This window comes from Protopterus annectens, chromosome 9.part0, assembly GCF_019279795.1.
Source record: "Protopterus annectens isolate FY-2018-M chromosome 9.part0, PAN1.0, whole genome shotgun sequence".
Lineage (NCBI taxonomy): Eukaryota > Metazoa > Chordata > Ceratodontiformes > Protopteridae > Protopterus > Protopterus annectens.
In genome coordinates this window covers 470,808,675-470,829,883 of record NC_056743.1, presented here as the reverse complement: position 1 = coordinate 470,829,883, position 21,209 = coordinate 470,808,675, and the positions used below count along the sequence as shown (strand labels likewise).

Sequence of the window (21,209 nt, the reverse complement as noted above, 5' to 3'; positions counted from 1 at the left end):
TATGCATTTTTTAACAAAACTGGAATCCAGTTAGTCTGCTTTGAGATCTAGCTGCACATCACAGACAAGAAGTAAAATACCATTATTGGTTGCATAGTACAAGATGGGTCAGATGATCTATATTGAATTTTTTTCTATCAAAAGCAATAAAACACCAAAACTATCTATACATTGATGTATGGTCTGAAAATATTATTAGTACCCCATGGAGATCTTCACAATTGGAAAAAGTACCATCAATAGCAAGAGTCCATCGGTTATCATCCTCTATGTGGTGTAGAGGGATAGACTACCTAGGATTGATCATCTAACTGGCAGCTTGAGGGGTTAACTGGAGAAGGATTGAAGGGGGGTGAATCTGCTCACTTGTTAGTGGAAAGGGTGCATGCCTGAGAACATGTGGTGTATTTGAGCTTAAGCAAATACCAGAGAGCCAGTGGAGTTGTTCACCTCATCACTTATGAAAGTAAGTGACAGTGTTGCACAATGCCCATTGCATGCCTAAGTCCAGAAACATCAACTGAACATGTGCAGGGAACATGACCATGCTTAAGAAGAGAACCCCAAGCCTACCTTATAGTATGACATCACCTCTGACACTCATTCTCATGTTCTATCGGCTGTGGGGCTCTTACCCCAGGGGGACAAATGGCCAATTAGATTGACTGGGGGAGAGGCTTTGTCAGGTGTGAGAATGGGAGTAAAAAGAGAAAGATTCCATTTGTTATCAGTTTGAATTTGTGCTTGCCTACAAGATTAAACAGGTACACATGGCCATCTTGCAAATCAAAAATAATTCCTGCCCCCATGAGACACAGTCCAAGTCAAAAAGGTTTAACATCATGCCAAGGAAACCAGCTGTATATCCTTCTATCCATTTGCTATACTTGCTTTGTCCTGTTCAGAATAATGGAGGACTGAAACATCTACTTGAAAATAGTGGTCATAAGGCACAAATTAACCCTGCATAGGACTATATATACATACATACATACATACATACGCGCGTGCACTCTTCCAAATTCATATGTATGTGGACATTTTTACTGTTGCTGGACCACATGCTAACATTCATAGGAATTTGGGAGGAGATATCACTAAAAAGCCACATGGATACAATAAGAACGTAGGAGGTATACCATACTGTACTGAGGAACAAAGCTTTGTAAATCTTGAAGGATACAAGTATTTTTTTGATTGCTAAAACAGAAGTATCAGTAGCTTCAAAGACTGAGAATTGTGACAGCTAAGTGCTGGCTGCATTTGCAGTTGCTGCTCAGTGTAGGACAAACTTCCTGACATGAAGTGCAGTACTTGTTCAAACTGGACATCTGACCATCTCTTTTCAGCCTCAAGAAGGGTTACATTTACTCCACAAAACTCATCTGTTCTCTAGCTAATCAATACCCAGTGGCTAGGCCTGCAAAGATGGTAGCAGATCTCCTTGGGTGAAGTCCATATTATTCATAGGGCAAATCATAGTGTGTGGTGTGAAACAAATACATTTTTCTTGATTTGTTGTTATGCCTTTGAACAAATATGGTACTTTGGTCCATGCCTTGTTCCTCTTCGTCAAGCTGGAACATGGGTGAATAACTGCATACAACAAGTTTGTGCAGGTCACAAAGCCCCTAAAGTACCTTCCTGACTCTTGTAACTTTCTAACTAAAGCCATTTGTGTATGATTGGAACGGTAATGTAAACATCAGTTAGACTAAATTTCACTGAAATAAGTTGTCATTCTTCTACTATCAGTGTCTGCATTTTACGTTTTTGTGTCCTGTTACAGTAATTGATACCTTACTTTGATGTGAAGCAGTGTTTCATTCAGTTTGATGCTATTCACTATTCAGTCTTCCTCTACCCTCAAGCTGTCTGTGGTACCCATTTTTCTTATTTGTTCCCACAACTGGATTATTTGCTAATAGTGACATCACTAGCTTTTATTTTTCACTCTGTTACTACACATAAAAAAAAAAAAAAATCTTCCAAATCTAGAACTAGCTGTCCTTTTGCAAAAAAAAAAAAACAAAAGCATGGCATGCCCACTTGTTTTATTAGTATGCTGTTACATATCGTGTTGATTCTTAAAATGGGTCAGCCATGATATACAATAGGACATATTCAAAAGAAGCCAGGGTATCACCTGCCCTAAGTTGACTGAAGACTCCTCCCATAATATATAATGAGGAACAGTTGGAGGGGCCTGGTTGCTTTCTGTATTTTATGAACTGTAGCTGGCTCATACAGCACCTGGTGCGAGTCCCTGAACTAGCATCCCACCCCTTCCGGCTGTTCAGCTGAAGAGCAAAAAACATCATTGGTTTTCTACAAACGTGACTGGTAGTGTATCAGCTACCTACAAATCCACATCCCCTCAGCTCTTCAAGTGAAGGACTTTGACTTTTACTGTAGAAAGCCAGTTGGTACTTTTCTACCAGTCAGCTTCCTGAAGATACACACACAAACTTATGTCCATTCTGTACTGACATTTCAGTACTGAAAGTGAAAAAAAATAAATGCAGCCAGGAACTCTGTCATGCCCCCATAACACTGTCCACCTAGGACAGCTGCCCCCTTTACCCAACCCACTCTACTGTCACTAACTGTAATGGTGAAATTGAGTGTGCTTTTCGTAATGGGCAACAGTCACTGTCATAAAGATCCCCATCCAGGAGTCAGTAAATAATAAAATTTACTAACACTCATTCTAAGTGAATCCCACTGTACATGTAATACAGAAAACAAAGGGCCATGAACACATTATAGAAGCATCAGTGTGAGTTCTCTAACAGTATGTATACATGGATTTATTTTGTGGGGGGGGGGTGTAAGAGTTGGTGAAAGTAATGTGTAGGGAGTAAAGAAGAGAGCTGTTAATTCTTTAACTATATCATGCAAAGTAATGTCACGATTTCTGATGCTTGAGTATTTACTAGAGTGGTCACACATTCAGACAGCATAAAAAATAAAATATGAAACATCTTTCCTTTACTGAGAAGGAGCACCCTTTGCCAGTGGACATTGTCAAACAAGGTGTGTTGTCTCTGTAGGGATACCTCCATTAGTTAGTCAGACAAAATGAGTAATACACTTTGAGTGCCATACAATCACCCTCTGCAGTCTAGTAGTTAGCAGAGGGCTAAAGCATTGAGCTATTAAGTTGTTTCCTGTTGTACAGTGTTTGATTCTTTCAGCCTACGTTGTGACCTTGAGCGAGTTACTTAACTAGAGAGAGCCTTAATTTTAGGCTTTTCCAAACTGGTAATTTGGAGCAGCATGGTGGGGTGCTTCTAATATGGTGTGCCATATGTCATTTATATGCTCTACCTATTTATGCATTCCTCAAGGTTTAAGGCTATGGATCTTCAAATTCCTCTGAAATTGGCAGTAGGGAATTATGATGTCATAAATGCATACTCAAAATGCAAAGAGAAGCAGACAAGCCTTCTTTTGGAATTGCATATGTTTACGGAAGCAACATTTTAAACTTCATTTAAACATTAATTTCCTTGATGCATGACTACAGTGTGACCGTCTGCTATAACTGATTTATTTGCAGTTAAAAGCATTATCTAGAATCTTCCTTGCTCCCTTTTCTATTTAAAACTTTCATTTAGTGTCTCATTGCTGTTTATCTGCTGTGATGAACATTTCTGCAGTGTTTTCTGCCTAAAATAGTTTAGCTAGTAGCTGTAGCATAGTATAGTTTCCGGTTTGCTGTTTCTGGGCCTGGTTGTTTGCAGTGGCGGTTTGTTCTGAGCACATTTTCCAGGGCATCTTGGATTAGCAGAATCCATTCTTCACATTAGTGACAAAATCGTGTTGATTGGCCACCGGCTGGTAAAGGTTGGCTGGTCTAGGGCTTAGATTTAGCTACCTCATTGGTTCTTTTGAGGTTTTTTAAAGTTGTTTCAGGTATGAACCTGCTGGTACTTAAGCCCTACCTTTGAGAGGGTTTCTGTTTATTCACAGTGAGCTGAACGGAGAAGGGGGCACTGGCCACAACTAAGATCTGTGATGTGTAACAATAAGTATCCTATTTTCTAGCTTATTTTTACTAGTTATTGCTTATTACCATTTATTGCACTTTTTATTGTCTGCTGCATACTTTTTACCATATTTTATTGCTATAAACTAATCTGCACTGTTGTACTGCAAATGTCTGCCTTACTGGGCCTGTTAAATCACTTGTATTACTGTCTCACTGTTTGTAAAGCTTTTTTAGCTAGTTTCACTGTGTGAAAAGTATTAACTGGAAATTTTCTCCATTTGTTAAGCATCTGTTGCTTGTTCTGATTTTCCTGCCAAGAATGTTTGCAGTTAAAATCATTCCCAAGAGTCTCTTTGCTCCTTTTTCTGTTTAGAACTTTCAGTTAGTGTCTCACCGCTGCTATCAACATTTCTGTGGTGTTTTCTGCCTAAAATAGTGCAACTAGTAGCTGTAGCAGGGTTTGCCACCTTCCTGCCCTATTGTTTTGTTCTTGAACTTGGTAGCTTTGCAGTTACCCACTCCTATTGTAAATTTGATCTGGGCCACTCCTCCAGTCCAATCTCATTAGCTCATTTTTACCTAATACAGACAGAAAATTTGGGAAGGCCAACCCCCTTAGTTTCTTAACTTTGAATTATCTTCTGTTCCTCCTTTCTTTCTTTCCACTTTACTAAAAAACAAACAAAAAACACTTTATTCAGTTGCTTTTACAGTATTTGTGTGTCCTCCTCCTACTCTCTCTTAGTTCATCTTGCTTTTTCTGCTACATGTTCTCTAAAGTATTCAATTGCATCTTTTCTGCTGCATTTATTACTGCTTGTTTTTCACCTGTTTAAATTGTGTTATTCTAAGCCTCTTAGTTTTGGTTTAAGCACTCAGGCTTTAGGCCTTACCTCTTGTCTTCCGGCCTCTATCCCTCAGATTCTGACAAATATGGATGGACAATTTCCTTCGGTTTCTCCTGTCAGCCTAGTTTATATGGGAATCCTGAGACAGTGTAGCAACTGCCTCATGTACATGGACAACCATCTACTACTACCACCTAGGAACACAATTTTGAGAGATGCAATTACATTAAGAACCAATAGTCTGTGCTCGCTCCCTCACAAGCCAGTATATCTGGCACTAAGAAGGTTGTTAATACAATCACTTCACGTCAAACAGCAATCAACTACACAACACACACCCACATATGCAGAGGTTCTCAACAAAAAAAACCCAAACAAAGGAAACCTCTGAGGCAAAAACACGTGCAAACTCCATAACCCTCCACACAACATGTGATGCTCGTGACCTAGCCCAGCAATCAAGGAGCCTCAATCCTCACCAGCAACACCAGTGAGGGGCGTCTCGTATAGGAGAAAGGATAAATATACACAGTAAAGTATAATTTCCCTTAAGTGCACACAGAGATCACAGTCAGTCTGGGGCTGGTTGCTCCCTTGCTCTCCAGGTCCCCAATAAGACTCCCCACTGGCACAGCTATAGGGTCCAGATCTCAGCCTAGCTGGGCAAGCTAAAACCTCCAGCACCATCTCTGTCCAAACAGTGCTTCGTGTCCCTGCCCAAGTAGCTGACACACACAAGCTTTGAGATAAGAGTTCACACCACTTCACAGACACTTCTGGAAAAGGCTGGCACAGGTTCTACAGCAGTGCCCCTATTACCCAGACTATACGGTAGTACCACTAGCCACCACTCAGGTAATATTTATCAGCTACTCAAAGGCCTTTTAAAAGGATGTCCAATTATTACTGTGCAATATTATTATCCAATAGTAGTGTAACCCAGGGCTAAAGTCATTAGAGGGGCCTTCGTACAATTTTAACAAAGACATGCAGTGGACTCTAGAGCTTAAATTATCTTTGCATAAAACAGCCACAGTTGAAAGTGTTTAAAAATATTTAATAATAAATAAAGACACAAGGCAGTGCTACTCAAGAGAGTCCAGAGATACAAGTCAGTAGTACAGTTTTGACATCACAGAAAAACAGTTATTCTAATCTTTATAGTCCTAGCTATTTCTACAAGAAAACACACTTCTAAGATAACTTTCATAAGACAACAGGCCAGAGTTCTGATGAGTTGGATACCAAGACAAAAATGCTTCATAATCTCTGGTTCTCACTGTTTAAATTGCTATTGCAGTTCTGCTAAACATTACATCATCTTTTACACTTTTCTGGAGTTCCCAGGCTACACATTAACTGCATTTACATTCTTAACACTTGGAGCAATGAAGGACATTCCACATGTAAATTCTGGTCATTAACTTTAGCCTTAAAACAATAGCCAGGAAGCCTTCATCTAGCCAGACTGGAGCCGACTTGTAAAACATCAAAGGCAGTGATGAAATAATTTTCATTACAAAGGACCAACAATAAATGCTTGACTTAGCTTTCTTTACAGCAGATGGCAATTTTGCCACATTGTTTTAAGTTCAACATTCATATTTACAAATGATAGAATTATCTGCACAATTCTATCCGATTAGGCTGGCAGCCTTCGGCCTTCTCTACCAGTTTTCACACCACAATACCACTCATAGTCCACACACCTGTGTCCTGCAACCACTAAGGCCCAACCATAAACCCAACATATTAGTCATAGGAAACTCCATTGTGAGAGAAACACAGATGTGCCTCTTACCAGGTTGGATAATGCGAAAGTCACAGTTAGTCAGATGCCAGAATCCGCCATATCACAAAAGCACTCTAGTCTGTCAACAGGTACTGTTATGACTCTGTCACGGTCCATGTTGGCATGAACGACTGGAGACGTACCTCCCTGGACTACATGAAGAGACATGATGGAACTCGCTGAATGTGTCCCAGGCAGGTATGTCCCTAGCCTTAAGCAACATTCTGCGGTCACCCAGAATGATGCCTCAATACAAACAGAAAATTATTGCCTTTAACAGTTGGCTTAGTTTCTGGTGTCATTCCATGGGGATCCATTACCCGACAGCCTGGGAAGATTTGATCGACAGACCACGATGCTTTCCTGGAGCTAGCCTGCATCTGTGTCACTTGGGCTTCGGGCAAAGGTCCGTACCTCCCCCATAGTGTATTTTTAGGAAAAGTCATGAGGTTAATGCTACCAACATAAACATTTCAACACAACTCAAATTAAAGGTCATGCTGCTAAACGTTAGGAGTCTAAACATGAAACTCTATTCATTGCAAGCATTAACCCTGGAAGATGCTGATATTTGTCCATCCACAGAAACCTGGTTCAGAGCTGCAGACAGCACCCCAGCCGTACCTGGTTACTCATCCTATCATACACATTCAGACTCCAACCTGTGGGCAGCAAAGCCAAAGGGTGTGGAGTTTCAATATATATTAAAGACACGTACATATCTAGGCTAGTCAAATGCACAGGAGACACTCCAGGTGCAGTTAACTTTGACAGGACCCCTATTCAAATCATAGCTAGCTACAAGCCCCCAAATTTGACTCAAATGCCCACTCCTCCTATCTGGACCTCTTCAAATCTGTCAAGATTCAACCCTTTACCCTGATCCTGGGCGGTGTTAACCACCCAACCACAGACTGGAAAAACTACTTGTGTCAGAACACAAATTCCCAGCGATTCCTCGATTTTATCAATGTAATTGCTTTGGAACAGCTAGTAGACACACCCCCAAGAGGTGATATCTTGGACTTTGTATTAACCAATATGAATAACCACTGCAGCACCTCTACAGTATCATCCTCCCCTGGTAGGATCTGACCATAATGTAGTCACTTTTGAAGTCACCTTCTCCCCTGGCACCCCCTGTAGCTAGGGTCAAACAAAATAACTTCTCCAAAGGTGATTACAGCCTCCTTAGGGAGGGTATAAACAGCTTCACAGCCCCCTCCCCTCTGTAGGAACTGGCACCAAAGTACTATATGAGCATTTATATAGATGCATGGAATTGGGAATACCTGGCAGGACAAAATCATCCACCACAAGGACAAGTAAAACTGGCTAGTGGACATCTGCAATAAATAAACTATCTAACAAAAGGAAAGAAATTGCTGTCCAGGACCAAGAAGGAGCAGGTGCCCAACTGGAAGCAATCTCTCCTTAGCCTGAACAAACAAATAAGAGCACTAGTGAAATCCTCTAAAGTCAACTTAGAGTCCAGATTGGCCACATCTGCTACAGACCATCATAAGGCCTTTCACATATGATGTTCTTCGTGTTTCACTGTTGCAGTCATTACATTTGGGTAATCTGCTGGCAGGTTGCCCTCAGTCGGCCTGATTAACAAAGTCTTGGGTCTTGCATCGGTTGCTGTCCCTTCTTCCATGACGTCAGGTCGTCCAGGGGTGTAAAAGATGCAGCCGATGCCATTTTCATCCGTCTTTCTTGCTGCGCGGTGCCCGAAGCAGATGCAGTTTGCAACTAAAGCTAAGTACCCCGTTGGGGAAACTTTTTTTGGCTCCTTACCGATGTCAGTAAAAGTTAATTGTATTACTTGTGGGAAGCAAATACCTCATAAGGATTTTCATTTTTACGCTATTCCTTGCCTAGGCCCCGACCATAACGTGCCTTGCTGTCGATTTTGTGCTAAAGTTAATCAACGCACTATTAAGCGTCTGCATATTTTTGCTTCACAATGTTTTGGCTCAAGATTTAACTATCCAGAAATGTCATCTGTTAGCAATCAGACTACCGGAATACACAAAAAATGCAAAGAAAGAGACCGACTAAGTTTTTCCTAAGCCAGTTGCCGGTACTCAGTGGTGTGCTTTCGCAGCCCCTGATACCCGCTACTTTTGTTCGCAGGCCTCTACTGAGACCCATTCAGAGTCCAGTATGCTGCGAGATACTTTAAATATTGAACCCGCAGATGTCTCTACCTTGGATGGGTCCGTTGCCGCTGAGCAGGCACCGGCTTCTGAGGGTGTTTTCAGGCCTAAAGATTTGTATATTAAACTGACACCATCTTCGAAACCTAGGTCAAAATCAACTTCTGTGTCTAAAAAACTGATGCTTAGGCCACGTGCACAGGCCCCTATGCCTAAAAAACAAATGATCAAAATGGCTGAGGATTTAATTACCTTGATCAGAGTTTCCCATCTACCTCCTCCTAAGAGGCCAAGGCAAGGCACTGACTATGAATCTTCAGATCAGGTTTCTATTTCTTCTGATCAGGAATTATCTATTCCACCTTATGAGGACTCTGATGCAGAAGATTCCATCCCTTCTGCTTCTCCTCCTGAGGATTTTTCTTTTGGAAAAACTTTACATGCCTTAAGGGAACACTTTCATTGGGAGAGTCAGGATTTCTCAGAATCTGAAAAGAGGCTTAGGGATTTCCTTCTTCCTCAGCATAGGCCTTTGGCTATACCTCCTGTTATAGACATTGTTGATGATGTTTTTACAGACTCCAGCATGGCTCCCGATTCCCTGCCTCCGGCTCCTAGTAAGCCAGAGAGATATTACAGGGTTCCTGACTCCCACAAATTCCTCTTTAGAAATGCTACTGCTGACCCAGAAACCATTTCTCAGGGTTCCAAGAGCGTTAAGGCTTCTACTGCTAAAAATCCTACCCCTTCTGCTAGAGACTCCAGAGCGCTGAATAGATGGGGTAAAGAAGGTTTACACGTCTGCAACCTTGGCAATGAGGGCTTTAAACTGTCAATTTCATATGCTTAAATATCAGCAGCATGTCATGGGCTTACTTAAACAGGAAATTATGTTGATTTTGACTGTGTGGAAAATAGAGTTGCAGGATTTGTTGCATTCAGCTGAACAAGTTGGAAAGCATACTTTGCAATGTGGTTTTGATTCCTTGGAGGCCTCTTGCAGGGTGCTGTAACTGGATCTGTGATAAGAAGGCATACTTGGCTCAAGGAGCAAAATCTGCCTGATCATGTTAAAGCAAAATTGTTGGATGCTCCTTTACAACAGGACAGTCTATTTGGTAATAAGGCAGAAGAAGTTTTGAAAAAGATGGAAGATAAAGCTAAATCTATGCAACTGTAAAAGATTTCTTACAAGTGCAGCCACCCAGGTTCAGTAGGCACTGGCCTACTAAGAATTGGTCCTTTCCATTACCCACCAGAGCCACTCAGGTTAAACCTAGACACCCCAAAGGCTCCAGGTTTCAGTCACAAGGAACTTGTAGAACAAAACAATGGGGTGCCTCCACCTCCAAACCTGGAAGTAACAAGGCATCTTCCTACAGTACACAGTCTCAATGACTTTCCTCTGCAATCACCAAGCACTTATCTTTCGGCCGCCCCTTTAGGGGGCAAACTGGCACTTCATGCAAGAAATTGGAAACTAATTACCCAGGACAAGTGAATTTTAAATATAGTATCCCAGGGGTACCGATTTCATTTCCACACATTGCCAATCCCAAACGGATGGCCATATCTGCCTCCATATCAGTGGGCAGAGGCCCAGAAACAAGTTATGTCCCTCATGAATATGGGGGCTATTCAACCAGTACCAGAAAAGGAAAAGGGACAAGGTTTTTATTCAAGACTTTTCCTGGTACCCAGAAAAGACAAATCATGGCGTCCAATACTGGACTTATCCATTCTAAATACATTTCTAGACATTCCAAAATTCAAGATGCTGACTCTACAACAATTACTGCCTATGCTAGGCAAGGATGCCTGGCTGGTAACTCTAGACTTAAAAGAGGCTTACCTGCATATCCCAGTCAGGGAGTCTTGCAGAAGATACCTCCACTTCAAAGCAGGCTATTTGCATTATCAGTTCTCTGCACTGCCCTTTGGCTTATCTACTGCACCCAGGGTCTTCACAAAGTGCCTGGTACCAGTAACTGCATTTTGCAGACAAAGAAACATTCATATTTATCCCTACCTGGATGACTGCCTAATTCAGGCAGAAAACAAGGACACTCTTCTAAAACATCTGGCATTTGTGAAAAGGCTTCTAACTTGCCTAGGGTACACCATAAATGAAAAGAAATCACAACTGGTACCCTCCCAAATAATTACATTCCTAGGTGCAAGCTTGAATATAACTGTCCAGATGACTTACCTTATGCCAGAAAACAAATTCAATTGATGACTTCAAACAAGTGGCCACAAAAACCCAGCTATCTGCAAGACAAATTCTGCAGGCCTTGGGGTTCATGGCTTCATGCATTCTAATAATTCCATATGCGAGACTGCATATGAGGAAACTTCAAAGGTACCTAAAAAGCTTATGGAGTCAACATTGTCACAGCCTGGAAACAATGATTCCTATCATTCCTTGCCTGCAGCAAGAGTTCCTATGGTGGGTGGAGGCCTGTCCCCAAAACAAGGGACCATCATTCATTCCATCCCCCACCACCCAAACCCTGACTACAGATGCATCAGATTATGGTTGGGGGGGGGGGGCGCATCTGGCAGGGCGATGCGTTCAGGGCCAATGGAGCCCAAATCAAATGCATCTACATATCAACCAGAAAGAGATGCTAGCAGTACAGAATGCTCTGACAGCCTTCAAGGACTATCTTCATCCAGGACAAGTACTGATAAAGACAGACAACACCACAGTCATGTGGTACGTAAACAAGCAGGGGGTTACCCATTCCTACCCCCTTTGCAGATTAGCCATGGCTTTGTGGAACACGGCCTTGACTTATCAAATACATCTACAAGCTCAATTCCTGCCAGGAAAGCAAAATACTCTGGCAGACGAACTAAGCAGAAATGTTATTGACCCACACAAATGGAAATTGGATCCACAAATCTTCAGCATGTTGATACGCAAATGAGGGAGCCCAGACATAGTTTTGGGGTGAGGCAAAAAGATCTATCAGTTGGACAAATTCTGTACAAGGGTTCATCACAAAAAAGCTTGGAAAGTGGATGCTCTATCCTTCAGTCTATGGTTTTCCCCCTCTGCCTCTGCTCTCCAAGGTCTTACTAAAAGTCAGACAAGAAAAAACAAAAATGATTCTCATTGCTCCAGACTGGCCTCGCCAACACTGGTACCCGCTCCTACGCAATATGTCACACCTTCCTCCATGGTACCTGCCTCAGACTCCTTATCTACTGTCTCAGCAGAACTATCAAATTCTGCACACTCGGCTGCAATCTCTGAATCTAGCAGCATGGCTATTCAACTAATTTCACCAGTTACATCTCTCAGCAAACCTGTGATGGATGTCATTTTGGAGGCTAGAATGCCTAGCACTAGAAAATCTTATACTGATAAATGGAAAAGATTCTGTGCCTGGAACCAGGCACAAGGAAATAAGCACAACGATGCCCAATATTCCTCAGATTCTGCAATATTTAACTGAGATGCTTCACAAGGGCCTATATCTTTCTCTCCATAAAAATCCATGCCTCTGCCATTTCAGCTCATTACAACACAGAGCCTCCTTTCTATTCTCATCCCCTGCTAAAACAGTATCTCAGGGGGCCAACATTTTAAGACCTCCCAGTTGAGCACCAACTCCTGCATGGGACCTCAATTTTGTATTGGAAAAGCTCACCCTACCTCCCTTTGAGCCAGCTGCTACTGCAGACAAAATTTCTCTCTTGGAAGACAGCTTTTCTTTTAGCAGTCACTTTAGCTAGAAGGATTTCAGAACTACAGGCACTTATGGCAGTGGAGCCTTTTATTATTTTTTACCCAGACAGGGTGGTGCTCAGGACCATTCCATCCTTTATGCCTAAAGTGGTATGTAGTGTGGCTCTAAATCAGACCATTCATCTGCCAACTTTTTTCCCAAATCCACAGAACAAGGTTGAGCAAATTCTGCATTCATTGGATGTACACAGACAACTAAGATTCTACTTGAACAGAACAAAATCTCTAAGAAAGTCTAAGCAATTACTGGTGGCATTTGCTGCAGAGGGAAAGTCTATTTTAAAGCAGACTATTTCAAAATGGATTAGCCATTGTATTCGTTTCTGCTACATGCACCATAGTAAACCTGTTCCCAAGGGGATCAGATCCCATTCCACCAGGGCTGCATCTAATTCTGCAGCCTTTCTCAGAGGGGTTCCTACCAGAGACATTCTAGAAACAGCTACCTGGAGTTCAGTTCATACGTTCACCAAACATTTACCATTTACCTCTTCTCTAAATCCAGAGCAGGATTTGCCACTGCTGTCCTGCAGGGTCTTGTAGCTGCTCCTAATGCTCCATCCTCCCAACCATAGCTTTGGGATTCTACCCAGATGTAATGACTGCAACAGTGGAACACGAAGAACATAGTACAGTTGTGTACACTTACCATAAATGTAGATGTTCGAGTGTATTCACTGTTGCAGTCTGGGTTACCCACCTGCCAGCCCCGTTTTTTTCTTTTACTGTACCTCTTCTTTCTTTTACTATGCTCAAACGCCTTTTTGGTGTATTTGCTTTTATTTGGAGGTATATTTGTTGTTTTCTAAATTACATGTATATATATTTAGATATATTTATATTTTGCTCCCCATTTGGGGGGCACCTGACATCTGGGGCAAGAAAAACTGATGAAAATAGCGTTGGCTGCATGTTTTACCCCTGACATCATGGAAGAAGGGACAACAACTAACACAGGACCCAAGACATTGTTAATCAGGCCGACCTGCCAGCAGATTACCCAAATGTAATGACCACAACAGTGAATACACTAACATCTACATTTATAGTAAGTGTGCACAACTGTACTTTCGCAGTCTCAAAGGAAGCACCCAGATCTGTTCAGAGCTGGTGGACAAGAACACCACATACACAAATGTGGAAGATCTAGCCAACCCACTGGCTGACAGATTTAGCGAAAACTTCACCCCTCTGTCCCCCCCCATCAGTAAATCAGGACATCCCCAGTACCTACCCCCACCCATTTATCTCTACGGAGCAGGTCATCACTGCCTTCTCAAAGGCAGAAAATACAGCCTCCATGGGACCCGATAATATCCCAGGCTGTATCCTATATGAACACAGGCATGAATTTGCAGCACCTTTAGGCACCCTATTCAACCAAAACCTGAGCACCAGCTTTGTCCCAGCCAAGTGGACACCCACTGTCATCCCATTACACAAAGGTTGGGCGTCCATCGATCTGGGAAATTATAAACCCATCAATCTAACTAGCCTGATCTGCAAGGCCATGGAATGGATTATCATGGACCTCATTAACAGGGACATTGGCAACCTGCAAACACTTGACCCCACAATGTTTGTCTTTGTCAAGCAGAGTTCATGCCTGTTAAATCTGGTCGACTTCTTTGAGACGGTCACCAAAGTCACGGATGAGGGGAAGATGGTGCACACCACCTACCTTAACCTGGCCAAAGCCTTCGACATTATTCCCCACTCTGGCATAAAAGAGAAATTCTCTCAACTAGGCATCAATCCATATGTTACCAGATGGGTAGCAAACTGGCTCACTGATAGAACTCACCTAATTAAAATAGAGGAGGCTATCTCAAGCAGTAGACCCATAGTGAGTGGCGTATCAAAGGGTTCGGTCCTGCAGCCTCTGTTATTCGGGATATACTTTGAGGTGCAGGCTAAAACCAGTGGGCTGTGGCTGACCAAGTTTTCAGATGACTGCAAGTTGGGCGCTAAAACCAATGGGCTGAAGCTGACCAAGTTTTCAGATGACTGCAAGTTGGGCGTGATTATCTATTTCCCAAGTGATGTGGACATCCTCCAGTTGGGTCTCAGCCAAACAAGTAACTGGTGCCAGAAACATGGCATCAAGCTGAATGCCAAAAACTGCATCATCATCCCCTTTGGGGAGAATGACATCCCCACATATCACATTAATAACAATGTCCTAAGCACACAATCAGTCGTGAGGGATTTGGGCACCCAGGTTGACAGCAACCTGACTTTTGACCACCATGTTGCTTCCGTTGTACAGAGAGCTTTTTACATGGTCCACCTCATAAGTAAAGGTATCTCATTCAAGGATAAGGAGTTCGTAACATCCCTGTATTCTTCCCTTATAAGGCCAATTGAGTACAACACCCTTTTCGGCATGTATCTTGCAGAGCACATGTAGTAGCTGGAGACACCACAGAGGTTTTTCACCAGGAGAATCCAGGGCCTCTAACATCTACCCTACACAGATAGGCTAAAAGGCCCTGTGCCTCTACTTAGTTTCATACAGACTCCTCAGTGGTGACCTCTGTCTGGCATACAAAGCAATCTCAGACCCCACCTTGATGGAACTGCTGCATATCTGCAAGCCAAACTCCACTCAGGTAACCCACACACACAACATCAGCCTGGTCTGTGACATCATTAGGACTTGTTGGTGGGACAGATTTGTGTCCCGGAGAATCCCCCATCTGTGGAATAGACTCCCTCTCCACGTCAAGCAGAGAACCTCATTATCCCTTTTTAAGTGCAACCTGGATAACTGGATGGGAAACAGAAAATACACCCCTGGGATTCCACCTGTGTCCCTGCTGGACCACCGGGGCTTTGGTGCTGACTTGTCTAAACATGAGCTAAACTCTCTGCTACACTTATAAGGGCCTCAGGGCCAATAGCCTAGTAACTTCCTATGATCCTATAAACGTAAATGGTACAGTTGCAAAAACAGCAGATTGTTAAACCAAAAGAAAAAGTACAAAGCCTTAAAACTTTATCCAAACTGATGCAATAAGGCTAATGTCAGTTTATTCTTTAGTACTATGCAAAGATGCAAATCTTTATTTTCGATAAAATGTTTTCCCATTTTTGCACATGGACACCTGAAAAATGAAGGGGAGTTTGGTATTCCCCAATTTTGCAGCTTCATACAAATTCCCAAACTCTAATTTCAACTTTGTTCTACATATTTTCCACTTGCTCGTGCATAGTCTGTTTTGTTTAATGGTTGGTCAGACAGAACAGCTCATGCACCCTAAGACTGAAAAGCACATACAAAATCCACCCCTGCCTTTATACTTGATTATACTGCCAAAGGACCTTGTTTTTTTTTCTATTTTTTTAGGCAAGTTAATGTTATGCAAGTGTATAATCGATCTTTCTTGATCCAGCTAATGTCTCACATTGTCTGGTTGGTCTGTATTTTTTCTGTATTCCTCTCTCTGATATTTTAAGTGATTCTTTGGATGGAGTTTGTAGGTGGTGGTAGCCTACCCCCCCCTCCCCTTATCTGTAACTTGTTTTCCCTGCAATGTCTCATGCTTATGGTTTGTAAGACATTCCCCTCTCTTGTGCTTTGTAACATAGTTTTGCAGCTAGTTGCACCCATTGCGTAGCAATTTCAGAGTAAGATTTTTTAAAAGGTTTGCAAGGCTTCCTGCTCTCCTGTTGGTGCAGAGACTTCTGCACATTTGTAAACTTATTTGCACACTTGTGTGAGTGTTTCTGCCTGCTTTGCTCCTGTTTCACCCCAAATTCCCCAGCCACCCGTGAAGTAACACCTTTATTCTATTCTATCCCCTCCCATTTTTGTTTACATCATCATTGCAGCTTAAAAAATACATCATATATCTACAAAACACACACATATACCCCTGCACCATTCTTTCCTCTTTCATAATCTGTCTGCCAAGACCATTACTACCCCTCATCTCCCCCACCTTTCAACCTTTTCAAACTCGTCTGCTTGCCCCTGAAAATGATCCATCCGGGGGTTCCTCTCCTTTGAAATGCCTTCCCCTCATTTCACTTCAACTTACAATCTCTTGTTGCTCCTGTCATATTCTTATTCTTCTACCAACAACAATAAAAATTCCTTCCCCTACTGAGTGGAAACACGCCTCTCCTACATTTTCTTAAAAGTCCTTATTTCTCATACGTTAGTCATTTCCATTCAACTTTTCTATTCATATATCCATGTATGCACATCCTACAGCCCTATCCCCTCCTTTAAACACTTCATTATATGACATATCCACTGTGAGTTGCTTCTGCTCCCAACCCATCCCTTAGTCACTACCTTAAACTACCTGGATTCCTGTGAAAGTTTACCCCTGTAAATATTCCTGCTCTTATGCAGCAACACTGAACCTAAACCTGGCCTGCCTTTCTCATCTTCTGTCTTAATGCCCATAGCATCAAGAACAAAACAGATTAAATGGCTTTTTAACCCTCCACCACCCTGACTTCATGGCTGTAGCAGAGTCTTGGCTCAAACCCATAGATCCTTCCATGCACATCTTCCTCCCTGTGTACAACTATTATATTGATAGATATGGTTCTCTACCTGGTGGTGGAACACAACTGCTGTTTAAATCTAATTTAAATGTCCTATACTTAGCTCAAAGCAACACTGCCTCAGACTCTCTACATGGATCTCTCTCCATGTCACTTCCCCAAGCATCTTTCCTATTCATCTGTTGTCACTTACTTCCCCCTCCCGCCACCTTAGCCAAATCCAAAACATATTTACTTGAAATTATCTCATCAATAAAAAGAAATCTCAGAATCTGTCGTACTAGGTCTCAACCTTCTTGGTCCTAATCAAAACAATATCTAGGAAATCCTTATGACCTCAAACTCGTACAGTTGATCACTGAACCCACCAGACCAAACCCTAATGCTTCTCATCTCTCACTCCATCTCATTGCTAATAATCCTAACATTATTTCTCAAATTCTCATTCATCCCCCTTCCTTCAGTGACCTTTGTCCAATCAACTTCAATATCTCTCACCACAAACAAAATCCCTCACTTATATTGTTCCGGGACAAATCCCAGTCCAACAGTCTGAAACTAAAGACAATCCTAGCCTCATTAGACTGGTCTCCTATTCTGTCTCCTTCTGACCCTAACCACTGCAGCTTTCTTCATACAAATTCTCACTAGTCTCCAGGACTCGCTCTTCCCTAAAATGAAACTGGCTTATGTACAAACTTAAATGCTGTCAGTCTCAGAGACGATTCCTGTCACACTTGGAAAAACAACCCCTCCTTAACCTCCAGGCTACACTTTACTATGTTTAGAAATCTAGATAAACAGGCAAATAAGCAACATAAGTTGCACTATGAAAAAGCATCAGTCATACTTTTTCATCTCGTCTAAAAAAAATTCTAGTCAGAAGTCAACCACCTGACAGGCCATATTAATCCAGCTGACACCCAGTTCAGTTCTTTTTTCACCTCAGGGCCACCTATTTCATACTCCAGTTCAGCACACTTTCCATCTCTGATTGCATTAATAACCCCCCCCCTATATTTCCGCTTTTCATTTCAGGGTAATCAGAGCTAAACTCTCACAGTACCACTACTACTTGAACTAAAAACTGACTCACCTGCTGGTCCTGACAATCTAGTCCATGGTTTTTACTCCTGTGTAAGGACTTGATAGTCTCCCTCCTTCACATTTATTATCTCTAACTCAAAACATCATACTTGATATCTGTAAATCAGCCAATGCTAAACCCCTCCACAAAAAAACTAACCCATCCCATGCCACTTGACTTCTGGACCATCTTCATTCATTGTAAACTAATTTTTCAAGGATTTTACTGTCAACTCACCCATTACATATCCAGTGTCATCCACTATCCTCAAAACATTATGGGGGGTTTGAGCTGGCAGGAGCACTTCCACTGCACTCTGGCCACTTACTGATAACATCCTCTTAGCTATGGAACAAAGGTTTCATCACTGGCGCCATCTTTATTGACCTCAGCAGCTTTCAAAATAGTGGACCATAACATTCTCTTAGATCACCTAACTGAAACTGCAATCAGGCCAGATACAGCTTCCTGGTTTAAAAATATCTTTTGGTAGTTCTTTGTGCATTTTCAAAACACTCTCTCTGCTTCCACACCATTCCTTATATAGTTCACAGGTCTCTCTTCTGGCTCCCTTGTGTCTCCATTTTCATTAATAAACTACCATCTGACCTCCCTCACCTGTCTCTTACTTTATGCTGATGACGTGTGAAAACCCACCACTGCTAACCAGTAATAAAGGAGCCTCAATCCTCACCACTGGCAATACTGAGAGGATAACGGGTACACATGCAGTATTTCCAGATGCAGCTCTCTGCATCAAGTGCAATTTCCCTTAAGAGCACACACAGACCGTAGTCAGTCCAGGGCTGGTTCTCCTTTTTCCAGATTCCCAATAAGACTTCCCACTGGCACAGCTATAGAGTTGAGATCTCAGCTGAGTGACCAAGCCAAGACCTGCAGCACCCTCTGTTCAACCAGTGCTTGGTGTCCCTGCCCAAGTAGCTGACACACACTTTGAGGTTTGAATTATACATACATATATATATATATGTATATACACACACACACACACACACACACACACACACACACACACACACACGCACACATGCCTGGGAAAGGTTGGCACAAGTTTACTAGATATAGCCCCTTCTGCCTAGATTATAAGGTAATTACCACTGCCACCAGTCACTCCTTATCAGCTATTTTAAGGCCCTTAATAAAGGGAGTCCAGTCATACTCTGTAATATTAATACAAATGGTAGTATGACCAAGAGCAAGGCACAGAGTGTCACCAAATAAATATGCAAGTACTCTGAAAACTTAAATATCTCTACACAGATCAACCACAATGAAAGGTTTAAATATATTTAATAATAAATAATAAAAGAACAAGACAATACTAAATATGTATTCACAGTGACATCAGAATACAAAACAACAGGAAATTATTTAAAATAACTTTGCAGTACAGGCTCACACGAATAAAGAAAAACAAATTCTAAACTAAGCTTCATTATGTTTCTGATTATATCTAAGAGAGTTATTATATCCTAATAACTTACTTAAGAGCAAGGCAGATGATGTGGTGAATGGTTCTTGTTGTCAGGTCCAAGACAGAATGCTCTGTCTCACTAGTAGACTTCTCAAAATAATATCTAAACTATTACGGCTGGCATAGCTTGCAGAATGTCATCACTTCTTGTCATCTGGCTTTTAGTTTCCAGGCTGTATTTAGCATCTACCTGTAAAAATACCCTGACACAAGGGCTTTTGCTCATATCTTTGGCAGGTGCTGGAAGTCATAAAATAATTGCATTCCTTCGTGCTTCCAGACTAGCAATTAGTTCACCTCAAAGACAGTACAGAAAGCCTTCTAGTACAGATTTTGTGTCTCTGGCTGCAATGAAGGATCTTTATGGCCTAGCCTCTAAAGTAATGTAATTTCAGATATTTTTCTATAGTTTGCTGGACTGAGGTTAACCCTCCAGTTTCCTCTGTTAAAACGGATACATTTAAACAGTTATAGCAGTGCATGTACATTTCTGCTCTCTTCCAGTAGAGCACACTGTGGCTCCATTTTAAACGCAAACACTTTATAACTACCTTTGCAAAACAAACATCTGCACAAAGCAGTTTGATATACACATCATACAGTTCTAATACATTTGTAACACAAGCATCTTGTATAAATTAGTTTGATACTCACAAATGACATTATTTACAAAATTCCAGCTAGCTCTGCTGGCAGTACCTCCTTTTGTTACATGATTTTGTGATAATTGATTTCACTCAAGCCTGACCTAGTCTGCCATACAGCAACAACTGTAAGGTGACGTCTTTCTCTTTCAAGTGGCTTAATCACAAAAAAAATAATTCTGAACCCTTCCAAGACTAAAACAATGCTGTTTGGTACTTTCCCTAAATGGGAGAATAACTTTGTCACTTCTTACCTGTGACTGTCTTGGCAACTGCATTAAACAAGTCATCACCTTGAAATACCTTGGTATGTGCCTTGATTCCCCGCACTGAACTTTCACCTTCACCTAGAAGAAATACGGAAGAAAATGCCTTCAGTCACACTTTGGGCCTATAAAACTTCTCCCTCTCTCCAGGCCAACTAGAAGTTCCACAGGCAAAGGCATTCTACTAGCACAGCTTGACTATGGACTTCCACTGGTTGCAACAGCATCCAAGAAAACCTCCTCCACCATACAGTGTATAAGCCACTATGTCTGCCATTTCATTACCGTATCTCCTAGGAAAATGAGCATCATTGTGTAGGCTTAAGCAAGCCAGCTGGCTACTTGTCCAGTATACCAACCTGCTTCTTTGATCCTGACTCTTCATGCTCCTCAAAGAGCACTTCTGTCCTTCCCTTTGCCTCCAACCTATTCAGACGACCCCCCCCTCCCCAGTTACAACCTAATAAGTCTTAACCACTCTGGTTCATTTCGTCAATATCCCATAACCAGGCCTCATTGCACTGACCATGTTTTCTCCAACCTATGCGCCAAACTTTGCGAGTCACTCCGTACTAATCTTAGACCTTACTTTGTACCCCTCATTGCATGCTCAGTTTGGAGATTATCTCAAGTCAGAGCCAAT

At 41.9% G+C, this 21,209-nt stretch overlaps 1 protein-coding gene across 1 annotated transcript in view; it reads left to right on the top strand.

The window, feature by feature from the left end:
• The window catches only part of LOC122811276 (tumor necrosis factor receptor superfamily member 10B-like), a gene marked incomplete in the record, with an annotated part of 590,662 nt that overhangs the window by 513,961 nt on the left and 55,492 nt on the right, over positions 1–21,209 (top strand).